Source organism: Bolinopsis microptera, chromosome 13 (genome assembly GCF_026151205.1).
Source record: "Bolinopsis microptera isolate Bmic1 chromosome 13, MBARI_Bmic_1.0, whole genome shotgun sequence".
Taxonomy (NCBI): Eukaryota; Metazoa; Ctenophora; class Tentaculata; order Lobata; family Bolinopsidae; genus Bolinopsis; species Bolinopsis microptera.
In genome coordinates, this window is record NC_087084.1 from 2,574,845 (window position 1) to 2,592,794 (window position 17,950).

General features: G+C 42.5%; 1 protein-coding gene and 1 long non-coding RNA gene across 2 annotated transcripts in view; one reads left to right on the top strand and one right to left on the bottom strand.

Moving 5' to 3' along the window:
* LOC134825336 (agrin-like) overlaps positions 1-3,575 on the bottom strand; it is a 91,823-nt gene extending 88,248 nt beyond the window's left edge. The window contains exon 1 of the mRNA XM_063837513.1: positions 3,570-3,575. The gene's annotated coding sequence lies outside the window, so the exon portion shown is untranslated. The remainder of the gene's footprint in view (positions 1-3,569) is intronic.
* A 2,154-nt stretch (positions 3,576-5,729) lies between these two features.
* The window catches only part of LOC134825342 (uncharacterized), a 40,185-nt gene continuing 27,964 nt past the window's right edge, over positions 5,730-17,950 (top strand). The window contains exon 1 of the long non-coding RNA XR_010161536.1: positions 5,730-5,751. This is a non-coding gene — a long non-coding RNA (uncharacterized LOC134825342). The remainder of the gene's footprint in view (positions 5,752-17,950) is intronic.

Here is a 17,950-nt window from a genome sequence, read left to right on the forward strand (position 1 = left end):
CGAGGAGTCAGGAGGAGGAGGAGGATGAAGATAAGGAGGAGGACTGAGGAAGAGTAGGGAGGAGGACTGAGGGAAAGGAAGAGGAGGGGACTGAAGAGGAGGAGGACAAAGGAGGTGGAGGAGTATGAGGGCTGAAGAGCAGGATAATGACATACGAGGACTGAGGAGGAGGATGACTGAGAAGGAGGATAATTGAGGAGAATGAGGACTAAGGAGGAGGAGGAAGACTGAGGAGGAGGAGGAGAAGGAGGAGGAAGGATGAGAAGGTATCGTACATACGAGGACTGAGTAGGAGGACTGAGGAAGAGGAGGAGGACTGAAGAGGAGGAGGAGGACTGGGGAGGAGGAAGAGAAGAAGGATGAAAATAAGGAGGAGGACTGAGGAAGACTGGGGAGGAGGATGAGGGAGAGGACTGAGGAGAAGGACTGAGAATGTATCGTACATACGAGGACTGAGGAGGACGAGTAGGAGGACTGAAGAGGAGGAGGACTGGGGACTGAGAGAGAGAGGGATATAGAGGGAGAGGAGGGATAGAGAGTGGGATAGAGAGGGATAGAGAGGCAGAGAGAGGGAGATAGAAAGGGGAGAGAGTAGAGAGAGATAGATAGAGGAGAGAGAGCTGAGGGAGAGGGGAGAGAGGGGGCTGGGGGACAGGGAGATGGAAAGAGAGGAGGAGAGAGCGAGAGGGAGGGATAGGAGGAGAGAAGGAGGGAGATATAGTGAGATGGAGAGGGAGAGAAAGAGAGGAAGGAATAGAGAGGGAGAGAGAGAGAGAGAGAGAGAGAGAGAGAGAGAGAGAGAGAGAGAGAGAGAGAGAGAGAGAGAGAGAGAGAGAGAGAGAGAGAGAGAGAGAGAGAGAGAGAGAGAGAGAGAGAGAGAGAGAGAGAGAGAGAGAGAGAGAGAGAGAGAGAGTAGGAAGACGATGAGAAGTTGGATAAAGAGATATATTTCAGACATAGAGGCCGTACGTGTGAGAGCTTTAAATAGAAAATAGGAAGTCAGTGACAAGTCGGGTAAAGAGATAAACTTTATAGAAAAGGGCCAGGAGAGCGAAGGATGAGGGCGAATAGGAAGACTCCGACAAGTCGAAAGATGACATGAAGGTAAAACAAAAGAAAGCAACCTTATACTTAAAAGACTTAACAGAATTGAAAATGTACACATTAAAGTAACTATAAAACAGACCAACGATTGATCATATGTTGCCAACTCACATCAGAAAAATAACAAACGCCCTGTGTTTCAAAAAGTTCATAGTTTATCTAGGCCAATGTTCAACAATCAACACTCAAGCTTTTTGCCAAAAACCGAATAGAAGGGGCCCTTCGCTTCTGTGTCCTGGCGATTCTCAGTTTGCTCATAAAAGTCTGTGTAGTCTGATGTAATATGTTTAACGCACAAATCTCTGTTTACAGGCTTCAGTAATTGTTCACTAACCAATTGAACCTGAAATGAAAGAAATTGTATAATGGGAACCAGGTTACGATAAAAATGATCATCAAAATTACTTTTTTTAAAGAAGGATACCTCACTATTCAAACATCATAGCAACAAACTTCACATATCAATCGTCGTTTGATATTGTATTTAGTAAACCACCGGCTCTGCTTGTGCACAACACAAGGGTATTTATTTTTAAATGCACTATCCAGGGATGCTTTATTACATACCTTAGGCATTTAATCTTTGCAGTTGTTTCTATATGTGGCAGTCCTGAGCGTCAATCTTTTTCGTCTTTTGTCTGCTCATTTTTCATTTCAAATCGATGAGGCAGGACTAGAATTTAGCAATGTTCTGTGTGCTATAGCTAACTATAGTGTGCGTGGCATTTATTATCTTGGTCTCAGTAAATCTGGAAACCATTGAATATGTCTACCAATGCTCGGTCAGGAACCCAGCATGGTGAAGGATAATGACAGTTATCGTGCAAAAAGATCTGTCACTTTACTTTTGTAGCTTTCAATTCTATCAGAATCGTAGTTTGTGAATACACATACCTTTGATGAAATAAATGTTAGACAGTGTTTTTATGAATATATCCCCGTGAAAAACTTACTTAACAACAGTAAGATAATAAACTTCTGAGAAATCCAATCATGAAGGGTCTTATTTCATCAAAAAAGCTGAAGTTTGAAGGCCATTGAAAACAACGGTGATATAAATCAAAGCCGAATATATATGCAATCTTCAGCTCAACTGTCCATCATGTCTGTTAGAGTATGAAAGTTGTAGTTCAACTACAGTAAAAGCAGATAAAATTAAAACAATTATGCCCTTAAACTGTATGTCTTGAAAGAGCAGTTTCTTCTGGGCTTCTGGTTGTTAGAAGGCATCTCAGTTACCAGTACTTGTGATTCCGCGATTATAGCTTGAACCATGTTTTGTGCATGCAACATTTAGATGAACCGTTGATTAGAAACATTGAAGAGATTTCAATGCAATCTCTTGCAGTACTACCGTCTCCGATCTTTAGACCAAAGTAGTTGAAAAGAATTCAATGAAACAAGAAATTTAATTTTAGCACATTTTACAGAATAAAAGATGTAAAACAATTCATAAAATATAATGCCCATTTGGTGTATGACTTTTTGTCCTTGACTGCTTGTTTGGTTTTGGAAGGACAGGTTACTAACGGGGCAAGGAATGCGCCCCGTTAGTGGTGCCACAGGCCTCTGCAGTCAATATCCACCATAAAGATCTTCACAATCCAGTCAACACCAGTGATCCCGGGAATTAGCTCTATTTTGGTTTTTTCTTCCTTTCCACTTGGTCACTGAGCTGAAGTTACTCTCATCACTACATGTCAGTTCAATCAGTAAAACTAAAATATTCTTGGAGAATGGAACTAACTGACAAAATTAAAATATCCAACCTCTAGCTCTCAGCATTGTAGGTATGCTGAGGGAATTGGGCAGGGTATTTATCTTCGTCAAACAGTATCTTCCAATCTCTTGCATCACTAGAGATGTCTTTCTTCATCATCATCATCTCCTTACCAGGCTTCTAGTACTGGGTAGGTTTAGAGTCTAAACCAAGAAGGACTGTGGGAGCTGTGGTTTAAGTTCAGGTCTAAACTTTAGACCTGAACTTAAACCACAGCTCCCACAGTCCTTCTTGGGTGACGGGTGTGTTACTACTCTCTCTGTTGTCTGCTTGTTACTCTATCTCTGCCTGGAAGTTCCAAGACCTTTCCTATCTTTTGTGAAGTAGACGTCTCTTTCCCTAGCAGTGAGCTCCTTGGTACCGCTCAATCTTTTACTACTATCCTCTTTGCTTTTCCTGTGCTTGTCCTCTATACATTTAAAATAAACATACAACTCAACATAACATCCAAAAATATTTGCTCAGTTATGATAGTTACAGGTCAACCAACAACGTTGCGAGCAATTTTATTTTAAGAGCCATCGATACTCCACAGGGAGAGTTAGTGTCAGCCTATTTTATATGCTGTTATCTAACGACATCCCCCTTTAGGTTATTCTATGTAATACAGTTCATTGTAAGTTGTTCCTCATTCATTACCTGGTTTCATTGAATAAGTACACTTACAAGAACCTCACATAATAACCTCAAATTATTTTGTAACATCTATCCTACAGAAGTGTTGAGATATGGCACCAGTCAACGTTATTCCAGCGCTGATGCCGGGTCAGTCTATTCAAGATTGGGGAAGACTGTTTAAGTGAGCAACGGCACTATTTGCATCAGAGAAACAGAAAATTGACTCTCTTCCGGTTTACGTTTGCAGAAATGAAGGAGAAGTGGAGATCGCATTACTGGTTGTAGAAGAAAATACTGATGATGATCTAGATAAAGCACTCAAAAGGTTGAGCGAGCTTGTGGATGGTAAACCATCACGGGTTCTAGCGGCTCAAAAGTTCTTTAATTGTCCTGTTACTGGGGAGCTCAAGACTACATTCTTCATCTTGAAGAAATTAGGGAAAGAAGCAGTATTTTCAAATGATGTTGTACTGCTGAGATTCTTAAGTTGCGAGCAATTTTATTTTAAGAGCCATCGATACTCCACAGGGAGAGTTAGGAAGAATCCGAATGGAAACAATGTTTAAAATGCTCGGAGAAAACTCACAAATTTCTATGATTTAGATCACCTGCAATAAAATTGTGCCAATTGAATCAGAAAGGTCGAGGTGATTTCATGTTAGTTTTTAAAGCTCTATTGACAAAATGTGTAATACTCTAATCGTGAAATATCGTCAACTCACTACTAAAGCCCTTTGCATTGGATCAACTCCAACAGGATAACTTCAGGTCAGCCTACAAAATGTTCGAGTATTCACAAAGTGGGATGAAAATGTCTCGTATAGCGCTCGATTTTTCCTAACGAAAATTTTTAACTTTCGGGAAAGACGACCAAACGCATTGCGCGGCTTTTTATTTTTAAAATAAATGTTTACTAACAAAAAAAATTGTAAAACCCCAAAAATGTCTGATTCTTGTATATTATAAATTAAATGTCAAAAGCATGAAACGGTTTTTGAAAATTAATAAACACAAAACAACAATTTACCGTATTTCAAAATTTTTATAAATTTTAAATTCATAATTGTTTAAATTTTGTTATTTTACAAAGTGATTTAAAATTATATAATTATAACCTATAATATTTATTTAAATCAGATTTTAAAATTGCAAATTGTATTCGGGATATTAATAATTAGCAATTTTATTAGATAAAAATATTTATTTTAAAAATAAAAAGCCGCGCAATGCGTTTGGTCGTCTTTCCCGAAAGTTAAAAATTTTCGTTAGGAAAAATCGAGCGCTATACGAGACATTTTCATTCCACTTTGTGAAAACTCGAACATTTTGTAGGCTGACCTGAAGTTATCTTGTTGGAGTTGATCCAATGCAAAGGGCTTTAGTAGTAAGTTGACGATATTTCACGATTAGAGTATTACACATTTTGTCAATAGAGCTTTAAAGACTAACATGAAATCACCTCGACCTTTCCGATTCAATTGGCACAATTTTATTGCAGGTGATCTAAATCATAGAAATTTGTGAGTTTTCTCCGAGCATTTTAAACATTGTTTCCATTCGGATTCTTTCTAACTCTCCCTGTGGAGTATCGATGGCTCTTAAAATAAAATTGCTCGCAACGTTGTTGGTTGACCTGTAACTATCATAACTGAGCAAATATTCTTGGATGTTATGTTGAGTTGTATGTTTATTTTAAATGTATAGAGGACAAGCACAGGAAAAGCAAAGAGGATAGTAGTAAAAGATTGAGCGGTACCAAGGAGCTCACTGCTAGGGAAAGAGACGTCTACTTCACAAAAGATAGGAAAGGTCTTGGAACTTCCAGGCAGAGATAGAGTAACAAGCAGACAACAGAGAGAGTAGTAACACACCCGTCACCCAAGAAGGACTGTGGGAGCTGTGGTTTAAGTTCAGGTCTAAACCTACCCAGTACTAGAAGCCTGGTAAGGAGATGATGATGATGAAGAAAGACATCTCTAGTGATGCAAGAGATTGGAAGATACTGTTTGACGAAGATAAATACCCTGCCCAATTCCCTCAGCATACCTACAATGCTGAGAGCTAGAGGTTGGATATTTTAATTTTGTCAGTTAGTTCCATTCTCCAAGAATATTTTAGTTTTACTGATTGAACTGACATGTAGTGATGAGAGTAACTTCAGCTCAGTGACCAAGTGGAAAGGAAGAAAAAACCAAAAGAGAGCTAATTCCCGGGATCACTGGTGTTGACTATATAACAAATAATTTGAGGTATGTGTAATGTTGAACGATAACTGACGACGAGTGACAAGTGACATAGCACAGACCCGAGAAGTCCTGCTTCTCCTCTCCAGACCCGAGAAGTCCTGCTTCTCCTTCCCCTCTTCACAAATCTATTAAGGGAGTCAGACCCACAAGTTCTGAACCTTTCCGGTTGGTGATTAAGTTGATTTTTGATGAAAAAATTTCAAAGAGTGTTATCTCTTCCAAAAATTCTCTCTCCTTCCTTACTCTCCTCTCCTCTCTCCTTTTTCCTCTCTCTCCTCTCTCCCTCTCTCCCCTCCCCTCTTCCTTCCTCCTCTTTTTCTCCCTTTTTCCTCTCACTTTCTCCCTCCCTCCCCTTCCCCCCTATTTTTTCCCCCCTTTCCCCCCTCCCCCCTCCCAAAACTTCCCCCCTTCCCCCTTTTTTCCCCTTCCCCCCCTTTCCATTTTTCCCCCCCAGCCCCCCTCCTCCCCTCCCCCTCCCCCGCTCCTCTCCCCTATCTATTCTCCCCTACTCCCCTCCCCTTTTTCCATCTCCCTCCCTCTGCCTCTCTTTTCCCCCTTATCCCAATCTCTATCCCTCCTCTCCCTCATTCCCTCTCCCCCTCTCAGCCCCAGTTTCCCCCCCTCTTTAGTCCTTTCCCACTCCTCCTCCTCAGTCCCGTTGTACGATACATTCCAGTCCTTCCTCCTCCTTCCTCTCCCTCATCCTCCCCCCAGTCTTTCCCAAAAATCCTCCTTTTTTCTTTCCCTTTTTCCTTCCTCCTCCCCATCCACCCCCTCCTCTTTTAAACCCTCCTCCCTTTTCCCCACCTCCTACTCATTCCCCCGTATGTACGATCCCTTTTTCCCTTCCCTTTCCCCCTCCTTTCCCCCCTCCTCCTCAGGGCCTTTCCCCCTCCTCCCTTTTCCTCTTCCCCCTCAATTATCCTCCCTTTTCCCGTCCCTCCTCCTCCTTTAGTCCTCGTATGCATTATCCGGGTCCCTTTAGGCCCTAAATTTCCCCCCCCCTTTGGCCCCCCCCTCTTCTCCCCCCCCCTCTTCCTTTCCCTCAGTCCCCCTCCCTACTCCTTTCCCCCCCCCTCCTTAACTTCAACCTCCTCCCCCCCCTCCTCCCCAGTTCTCCCCCCACCTTCCCCTTCCCCCCTTCCCCCCTTCGGGAACCCCTTTTCATCCCCCATCTTTCCCCCCCGTCCCCCCCCCACTTACTTTCCCTCCTTCTCCTCTTTTTCCCCCATTCTCCGTTTCCCCCCTTCTTTTCCCCCTTTCCTCCTCCCCAGTTCTCCTTTCCCTTTCTCTCCTCCCCAACCATCCTCCCCTTTTTTCATCCTCGTTTTGTACGAAAACCTTCCCAGACCTTTTTCCTCGTCCCCCCTCATCAGGCCCCCCCCTTCCCCAGTTTTTTTCCCCGCCCCCCCCGTTTCCTTTTCCCCCTCGTCCCCCCCCTTTTTCAGCCCCCTCGTCCTCCTCAGTCCTCCTTTCCTCATCCCGAAAAAACGAACCCTTTTTAACGACCTTTCCCTTTTCCCTCCCCCTCCCTCCCCTCTCGCCTCCTCCTCAGTTTTCCCGGGCCCCCTTGGCCCCTTCCTCCTTTCCCCTTTTCTCGTCCCTCTCAGTCCCCCCCCTTATCCCCCTGTGTAAAAAACCTTCTAAATTCTCGTATTTTCATTTTAAATTTTTTTTGACAACGAAAACGTTTTAAAAAACCCGAAACCCTTAAAAAAGTTTAAAAAGGTCCAAAAGGGCAATAATTTAAAAAAAATTGGGTTGGTTAAATTTTGTTTTCCCCTTTAATCCGAACGATATTTTTTTAAATATAGTGATTTTTTTCCCCTTTTTTTGGGAAAAAAAAAATAAGTAACTATTCTTGTACCTAACGAGGTTTTTAAAATAAGAGAAAGGACCCTTTTTCAAAAAAAACCTGCTAAACCCCTACAGCAATAACCATTACAAATTTTTTGGGAACAAATTTTTTTTCAAAAAACAAAATTTTTTTCCCCTTTTTTTTTGGGACCCCCCATTTTTTGAAAACGGGCAAAATCGCACGGACAAAAAAAACAGGGGCCCCCCTCCCTCTATCCCCTATCCCAAACTCCCAAAACCCTTTTTTCTCTCCTCTCGTCCCCCTCCCCTCTCTCTCCTCCCCCTCCCTCTCCTCTCTCTCTCCCTCCTCTCTCTCTTTTCTCCTCTCTCCTCCTCCCCTCTCGGCTCTCTCTCCTCTCCCTCCTCTCCTTGGTTTTCCCTTTCTCTTTCTCCTTCCCCTTTCTTTCTTCCTTTCCCCCTTCCCCTCTTCCCCTTTTCCCATTTCTCCTTCAAAGGGCCTAAACCCCCCTTTTCTCTTCCCCTTTCTTCTCCTTTCCTTTTTCCTCTCCTCCTCTCTCTTCCCCTCTCTCTTCTCCCCATCTTCTTTCCCTCTCTCCCCCCCCCTCCTCCCCTTTTCCCCTCTGCCCCCCTCTTCCCTCCTTGGCCAAGTTTGGTTCCCTTCCCTTTGGTCCCCCCTCTCTCTCTCTCTCTCTCTCTCTCTCTCTCTCTCTCTCTCTCTCTCTCTCTCTCTCTCTCTCTCTCTCTCTCTCTCTCTCTGCCTCTCTCTCGATCCAACCGTTCGATCCAACCGTTCTTTCTAACCGTCTGATCCAACCGTTCGATCCAACCGTTGGATCTAACCGTTGGATCTAACCGTTGGATCTAACCGTTCTTTCTAACCGTTGGATCTAACCGTTGGATTTAACCGTACGATCTAACCGTTTGGTACCCTATTTTCTGAAAACGGACAAAATCGCACGGACAAAAAAAACATGAGCCCCCCTCTCTCTATCCCCTATCTATCTCCCTGTACCTGTTCCTCTCTCCTCTCTCTGTCCCTCTCCCTCTCTATCTATCTCCCTCTCTCACGAGCTCCCCCCTCTCTGTCCCTCTCTGTCAATTTCTTTCCATTCATGTCTCTCCCTGTCCCCTCTCTCTGCCTCTCTCTCGATCCAACCGTTCGATCCAACCGTTCTTTCTAACAGTTATTTCTAACCGTTCGATCCAACCGTTCGATCCAACCGTTGGATCTAACCGTTGGATCTAACATCTAACCGTTGGATCTAACCGTTGGATATAAACGTTGGATCTAACCGTTCTTTCTAAATGTTGGATCTAACCGTTGGATCTAACCGTACGATCTAACCGTATTGGTACCCTATTGTCTGAAAACGGACAAAATCGCACGGACAAAAAAAACATGAGCCCCCCTCTCTCTATCCCCTTTCTATCTCCCTTACCTGTTCCTCTCTCTCTCTCTATCTCCCTCTCTCTCTATCTTCCTATCTCTCTCTTTCTCTCTTTCTCTATTCCTCTCTCTCTCTCTCTCTCTCTCTCTCTCTCTCTCTCTCTCTCTCTCTCTCTCTCTCTCTCTCTCTCTCTCTCTCTCTCTCTCTCTCTGCCTCTCTCTCGATCCAACCGTTCGATCCAACCGTTCTTTCTAACCGTCTGATCCAACCGTTCGATCCAACCGTTGGATCTAACCGTTGGATCTAACCGTTGGATCTAACCGTTGGATCTAACCGTTGGATCTAACCGTTCTTTCTAACCGTTGGATCTAACCGTTGGATTTAACCGTACGATCTAACCGTTTGGTACCCTATTTTCTGAAATCGGACAAAATCGCACGGACAAAAAAAACATGAGCCCCCCTCTCTCTATCCCCTTTCTATCTCCCTTAACTGTTCCTCTCTCTCTCTCTATCTCCCTCTCTCTCTATCTTCCTATCTCTCTCTTTCTCTCTTTCTCTATTCCTCTCTCTCTCTCTCTCTCTCTCTCTCTCTCTCTCTCTCTCTCTCTCTCTCTCTCTCTCTCTCTCTCTCTCTCTCTCTCTCTCTCTCTCTCTCTCTCTCTCTCTCTCTCTCTGCCTCTCTCTCGATCCAACCGTTCGATCCAACCGTTCTTTCTAACCGTCTGATCCAACCGTTCGATCCAACCGTTGGATCTAACCGTTGGATCTAACCGTTGGATCTAACCGTTTTTTCTAATCGTTGGATCTAACCGTTGGATTTAACCGTACGATCTAACCGTTTGGTACCCTATTTTCTGAAAACGGACAAAATCGCACGGACAAAAAAAACATGAGCCCCCCTCTCTCTATCCCCTATCTATCTCCCTGTACCTGTTCCTCTCTCCTCTCTCTGTCCCTCTCCCTCTCTATCTATCTCCCTCTCTCACGAGCTCCCCCCTCTCTGTCCCTCTCTGTCAATTTCTTTCCATTCATGTCTCTCCCTGTCCCCTCTCTCTGCCTCTCTCTCGATCCAACCGTTCGATCCAACCGTTCTTTCTAACAGTTATTTCTAACCGTTCGATCCAACCGTTCGATCCAACCGTTGGATCTAACCGTTGGATCTAACATCTAACCGTTGGATCTAACCGTTGGATATAAACGTTGGAATCTAACCGTTCTTTCTAAATGTTGATCTAACCGTTGGATCTAACCGTACGATCTAACCGTATTGGTACCCTATTGTCTGAAAACGGACAAAACCACACGGACAAAAAAAAACATGAGCCCCCCTCTCTCTATCCCCTATCTATCTCCCTGTACCTGTTCCTCTCTCCTCTCTCTATCTCCCTCTCTCTCTCTCTCTCTCTCTCTCTCTCTTCTCTCTCTCTCTCTCTCTCTCTCTCTCTCTCTCTCTCCTCTCTCTCTCTCTCTCTCTCTCTCTCTCTCTCTCTCTCTCTCTCTCTCTCTCTATCTCTCTCTCTGCCTCTCTCTCGATCCAACCGTTCGATCCAACCGTTCTTTCTAACCGTCTGATCCAACCGTTCGATCCAACCGTTGGATCTAACTGTTGGATCTAACCGTTGGATCTAACCGTTGGATCTAACCGTACGATCTAACCGTTTTGGTACCCTATTTTCTGAAAACGGACAAAATCGCACGGACAAAAAAAACATGAGCCCCCCTCTCTCTATCCCCTATCTATCTCCCTGTACCTGTTCCTCTCTCCTCTCTCTGTCCCTCTCCCTCTCTATCTATCTCCCTCTCTCACGAGCTCCCCCCTCTCTGTCCCTCTCTGTCAATTTCTTTCCATTCATGTCTCTCCCTGTCCCCTCTCTCTGCCTCTCTCTCGATCCAACCGTTCGATCCAACCGTTCTTTCTAACAGTTATTTCTAACCGTTCGATCCAACCGTTCGATCCAACCGTTGGATCTAACCGTTGGATTTAACATCTAACCGTTGGATCTAACCGTTGGATCTAAACATTGAATCTAACCGTTCTTTCTAACCGTTGGATCTAACCGTTGGATCTAACCGTACGATCTAACCGTTTTGGTACCCTATTTTCTGAAAACGGACAAAATCGCACGGACAAAAAAAAACATGAGCCCCCCTCTCTCTATCCCCTATCTATCTCCCTGTACCTGTTCCTCTCTCCTCTCTCTGTCCCTCTCTCTCTCTCTCTCTATCTATCTCCCTCTCTCACGAGCTCCCCCTCTCTGTCCCTCTCTGTCCCTCTGTCAATCTCTTTCCATTCATGTCTCTCCCTGTCCCCCCTCTCTCTCTCTCCCTCTCTCTATTCCTCTCTCTCTTTCTCCCTCTCTCTCTATCTTCCTCTCTCTCTCTTTCTCTCTTTCTCTATTCCTCTCTCTCTCTCTCTCTCCCTCTCTCTGTCTCTCTTGCTCTCTTTCTCTCTTCCTATCTCTCTCTCTCTCTCTTCCTCTCTCTCTCTCTCTCTCTCTCTCTCTCTCTCTCTCTCTCTCTCTCTCTCTCTCTCTCTCTCTCTCTCTCTCTCTCTCTCTCTCTCTCTCTCTCTCTCTCTCTCTCTCTCTCTCTCTCTCTCTCTGCATTTCTCTCTGCATTTCTCTCTGCCCCTTTCTTTCTAACCGTTCTTTCTAATCGTTATTTCTAACCGTTCGATCTAACCGTTCTTTCTAACCGTTGGATCTAACCGTACGATCTAACCGTTTTGGTACCCTATTTTCTGAAAACGGACAAAATCGCACGGACAAAAAAAACATGAGCCCCCCTCTCTCTATCCCCTATCTATCTCCCTGTACCTGTTCCTCTCTCCTCTCTCTGTCCCTCTCTTTCTCTTTCTCTATCTATCTCCCTCTCTCACGAGCTCCCCCCTCTCTGTCCCTCTCTGTCCCTCTGTCAATATCTGTCCATTCATGTTTCTCCCTGTCCCCTCTCTCTCCCTCTCTCTATCCCTCTCTCTATCTCCCTCTCTCTCTATCTTCCTCTCTCTCTTTCTCTCTTTCTCTCTTGCTCTCTTTCTCTCTCTCTTTCTCTCTCTCTCTCTCTCTCTCTCTCTCTCTCTCTCTCTCTCTCTCTCTCTCTCTCTCTCTCTCTCTCTCTCTCTCTCTCTCTCTCTCTTCTCTCTCTCTCTCTCTCTCTCTCTCTCTCTCTCTCTCTCTCTCTTCTCTCTCTCTCTCTCTCTCTCTCTCTCTCTCTCTCTCTCTCTCTCTCTCTCTCTCTCTCTCTCTCTCTCTCTCTCTCTCTCTCTCTCTCTCTCTCTCTCTCTCTCTCTCTCTCTCTCTCTGCATCTCTCTCTGCCTCTCTCTCGCTCCAACCGTTCGATCCAACCGTTCTTTTTAACCGTCTGATCGAACCGTTCGATCCAACCGTTGGATCTAACCGTTGAATCTAACATCTAACCGTTGGATCTAACCGTTCTTTCTAACCGTTGGATCTAACCGTTGGATCTAACCGTTGGATAAGTTACCGTCTGACCATAGCTCTCTCAAGATAAAAACCACATTTTCAGTCTCGGTTGCAGGTTCCTGTACCAGGGTGTTTAAAGGTAAAACAGGTGTTTACACTCCTTATCTTCTGTTACTGTAATGTTTTTATCACGTTTTATGATAAACGTTGTGATTGTGGTGAGCATATCATTACTCTTAATTCAGTGAGCAGAGTTATTAGATGATCAGACTGCTCAAATTAGAATAATCACAGGCTCAGTGATGATATCAGATTTTTCCTTCGTATTTTTTGAAGCATATTATTGCCGGGATTGGTACAAATGTTCTCCAAGTTGGTAATTAAATGTTAGTCTCTCTCCTGTTGGTGTTTTAAGTGGCAAACCTCATGAGCAGTAATGCAATACTCGTACATTGATTTAACACGGTCCTCATTTACTGATTAATGATATCATTCAATGTTTTACAGGTATTCAAAATAAATTTCATATTTCTGTCCACTCACAACAACCCGTCGTCCATGGTTTTAATTTTCCGTTTCTAGAACTCATTTCATTATAGTCGGTTGTCGAGTTGTAAATAAACTTCAAAATTAGCATTTGAAACTTCGAAAGTTTGATATTGTGTCAAAAACTTCGAGATACAGTTTCTCATTCCGTTCACAAAACACAATGCTAATCATTTTCGAAGGGAGATGTTGAAGTTATCGCTCATATCTTTCTTGCGGACTAGATTGTACAGTATAACACTTAGGAAAAAACATCAGAATCCCCTCACTAATTTTAACATATATTTCAATCTGCTTAGGCTCTAGTATCCTCATGTTCTGACCTATACTTGGAGATCAATTGTTGAATTGTTTTTGGTGAGAGACATGAAATCTGGGGCGTCAATTGCATCTCTGTCTTACCATTTTTGCAGCATATACAAACACTCATCAAATATAAGAATGACTCTTGACATGATCTTCTGTTGCAGCTCATTTTGCTTCGTAACATCTGTGCAGTCGTTTTTCAGCCACATAACTTCAAAGTACATACCGCCCTCTTGTGAAGTTTCTCTTCTGAAACATATCATCAATTATTCGCCAAGATTTTTGTCTTCCACGAAGGTCACTACAAATTTACCGCTGCGTTGAAAAGTCGCTCATGCTCAATCTCCTCAAATTGCACTCATCAATAATGTTTTTTCTGAATATACGACGGTCAAATGTAAGTCTTTGTTTCGAGACAAGTAGTGGGTCCCCTGCTTTTATCTTGATAACACTGATTTCCTCCATCACTGGATAAGGTTTTAAGTGTGGAAATCACTTATTACATTGTCGAACCCCTATTTACCGAACTTCAAGAGGAAGGTGCAATATTGTAGTATTAGTTAGGAAAAAGTAAATAGGCATGGTTATATCGATAGTTTGACTGGGATATGGTTATTACTGTTTAATATAAAATTACATGTATAATAATGTAAACACATAATTATCAGAAAGAACTTGTTTGCTTCAAAAGCAAGGCTGAGAAAACAAGAGTTTTCCTTACTCTTGAGATTTGGAATTTTATAAAATTTGTTCTAAGCTGCAAACATTGTTTCACAGTTGATTGTTCATGTTGTTATTCAGTTTTAAACTCATTAGTTTAACCGGGACATCCTGTAAAAGTAAAAAAGATTATAATAGAATACATAAACATTTCCTCTTTTAATTACAGGAACTCGTACGTAGTGCGCGGCATGAAGTGCTGGCCGCAAAACTAATTCTTTATAAATTATCGTTCCAAAATTGATCCTCATTGGCCGCGGCATAGGTAAAACGTTGGCTTCGTCATGTAAACCATAAACACTGTCAAAATAGTGACTTTAAATACAATATTGTAGCTTTATCGGTTTAAAAAACAATTCGTTATAAAATATAAAATCTTTATTCGCTCATTGTGCGGTATGGAAAATCAAAACAATACAGAATTCTCTGCTCCGAAATATAGTAATAAATTAAAATCTATGATAATGAACGTGTATTATTTCAAGTAGTTAGTTTTTACCGAGCTTGTCATAGTAAGGCGTAAAAGGTGCTCTCCTATCTCTTACTGGGCGATCAAAACTAGTGTATACTTCAAGTTAGATCTTGGTGTGCTCGTGCTAGGTTTCATTATGGTTGGGTGTAGTGACAATAAGATCCGTACTACTGGGTTCAGCAATATTAGGTGAATTGCTCAAATTCGTAGGCGGGGTGCCAATTTGGAACATTCTCATTCAAGTCACGTTCATTACCTAAACTAAGGTTCTCTCTATCTGGTCGGTGTCCCAATAACACTCTTCTCTCGCATCAGATGGATAATATGACACGATGTGTGATAATGTGGACGTGTACAGGTAGATCCGTTTCCATGGTAATGGAGTAATGTATCTGATACACTGCGATAACTCCTCTCTTCACTTATATTGATCAGATCTCGTACAATATCTGATCTTCCCACTTTCATCGTCTCAGTTTGTGTCTGTTTTACTCTGTCCATCTCTTCTTTAAGCAGATTAGCGTCTCTCTGGAATCGGTGAACGGATGAAGTAAGTAAGAGCTATCGGGTTCTCCTTCCGATCTTCGAACAGCGGTTCACTCTGTGTATGTGTCGTGTGGAGTGTTGTTGTAACATCATTAACCAGTTGCTGTAGGTTTAAAAAGGTTTGAAGTTGTTCTGTTTCATTTTTTCATAGCGTTTTAAATTTTCCACAGGTTTTCTGCTAACTTTCCTAGCTGTGATAAGGTGGGTGTTGTAACGTGTGTTAATCCGTTCATCTTCTGAAACTGTATCATTTCATTCAAATATGAATTTGCGTTCGTTGTCGCTAACAATAACTAGACCCACCACCCCATCGGCAGAAAATCTCTCCGGTGCTTTAGTAGTATCATAGTCTTTGTATTTCCCACAGGTAATTGTTTACTTCAATCCACTTGGAGTACGAGTCCACAACAATGAGACATATGATTCAGGAAAGGTCCTGCGAATTCAAAATGTAAGTTCCCATGGTCTGATGGTTCCTGCCAAGGAGTGGAGTTCGTTTAGTGGTTTTCTCTGGTTGGATTGACATGATACACTGTGTTGGGATCTGTTTTCTATAGCAGATCCCTCTTGGCCACCATTTACGTAGTTTCTCGCTAGGAGCTGTGGTTCTACATTCCATCATGAGTATTGATGTAAATAACTTACGACTTCATCTCTTAAACTCGTTGGAATGATGACCGATGTCCCACAATAGGAAATCCTTTCTCAATACTCAGTTCGTCTCTTCTTGTATAGTATTAGTAGGCTGAATCAGTCGCATTTTTGGCACTGATTCACTTTCGCTTTTCACTTGTTCCAACCTTCTTTAATCTGTACTACGTTTGTCGTTCAACCGTGGTCTTTGGCGGAATGTTTGAGCGATAAATGGTTGTTTAACAAACGGTTTTTCTTGATCCATGTACGTTGCAAAACACAGTTTGTAGGTTCTTGGTTCTAGTTCTTCTTCTCTGCAGGTAACGGATATCTGGAACAAAAGTTCTGCTTAACAGGGTTTCTCTGTAGGTCCTGAACTTTATGGTATTTGTCGTAGGACTCAGGAGTGAGAGCCATCGAATGATCTCGATGGCCCATCTCAGGTATTTGCTTCTTATGTCAACGTATTTCTATCGGCTTGTGGTCTACATATAATTGGAAGTTTTCTCGCGAAGGGATATTGGGAATTTTTAAACTGACCAAACCATGCAAGCCTTTCTCTATTTGTGGCATAGTTCCTTTCGCTGAATAAGCGTCCGAGAATTAAACTCAACAGGTCTATCTCATTATTGGTTGGGTGTGACAGTTACGCTCCAAACCAAATGGTGATGCGTGCAATCTAATCTCCAAGGGGTTGTCTGGGTATAGGAATGTTAGATCTTCTGTCTGAAGCTAGATACTTCTTCAACTTGTCCAAAAGCGGCTTTCTCTTCTGATCCAAATCTCCAGTCTTTGCTCGTTCCTCAGTCTGTGCAGTGATTCTATCCTCGTAGTTAGATCTGGTATATGACTACCGTAAACTGTACGGCTCGAGAAATGGACTTCAACTTGATAAATCCTAGGATACGGTGCTTTAATAGTGTCTCCACTTTACTCATACACAAAATTCCCGATTTTATTTCCAAGTACAGCGGAATCCCTCGTCTTCTAGTCTTTGGATAACCTCAAAAAACTTCTTAAACGTGGTCGTCAACTCGTTGCCTTGATGAGAATATCATCAAAATCTTCATGTGAATCTTTTCAGTACTTTCAAGACTTCATCATAGCTGCTGGAAAAATCCTACCAGCAGGCGCTAGTCCGTACGATAAACACAGCTCCACTTATAGGAGTCCTTGATGTGTGTTTTCGTATGTTAAAATCTGGTTCCACACTCTTAAGCATGATTGTTGTAAGCTTTGCTTGATGTCCAATCGAGTGAAGATTCTTCCTCCCTTATCTCAACAACACAACTTCAATCTAAGGCAAGGGGTATAATTTAGATCGATTATCCGGGTTGAGAGGCCCTTATAGTCTCCACAAATACGAATAGTGATTATCTTTCTTGACTTAAGGGTACTATGGGCGAAAGCATAATCGAAGTTTGATCTTTACCAATCGTACTCTTTTCCCATATTATCTAGGAGTCAGACCCTACTACGTTCCTTCAACGAGTCCGGAAATCTTGAGCAGCCACCAAAAACTTAGGCGGATGCTCAGGTTTCAGATTTAAACCTAGCTTCAACTTCTTGACTTGCCCTATTCCAGTTTTAAACGTCTCTCGGTTTCTTCGTGATTCTATGAAGGCTATTCTTATTGCCTTACAGTACAGCTAAGTTTCACTTCGGAGTATTACTATCCTCTTAAGCCAATCTGAACGAAAGAGATGGACCCCATCCGACCCTAACACTTAAAGTGTCTGGAAAGTTCACAATCAACATACAAACGTACTCTTTGAGGAATGTCCCTTATACTTAATTCGACCCGGGCAGGTTTTTGGAAGTGCGAACGACTCGGTATCTGCTAGCATAAAAAAAAAAAAAAAAACTGGGTTTTTTCTCCTTTTTACACATCTCCAGGATGACATAGTCAAATTTCAACTTATCAATGTCTAGCTCTACTTATCAACGAAAATAGACGATCCCGAATCTAGTTCCATGTTTAAATATCTACCATTAATCAGCATTTAACAAAGTTTATTTGAATAGTGTATAACCTAAGGTCAGTAGAATTAACATGAAATATTAACAACTTTCGCGCATGTATAATCAAAGGCAATAGCATGCAATTCTAGCTATCAGCTTAGGTTTCACACTATCTATCGCTTACAGTTTATCAGGTTGTAAATACTCGTACGTGTTAAGAGATTACTGTAGGGTTCGTTGGAGACGTTGGTTGCGTGAATCTGATTCAGGTTACTGTACTGATGTGATGAGTTGCGTGTACGCTGTTTCTTGTTGAGCTAAAACAGTCTTTTTGATATGACCGATTTTTGACCCAATGTCTAAAAACAGTCTTGCACTCGGGCTGC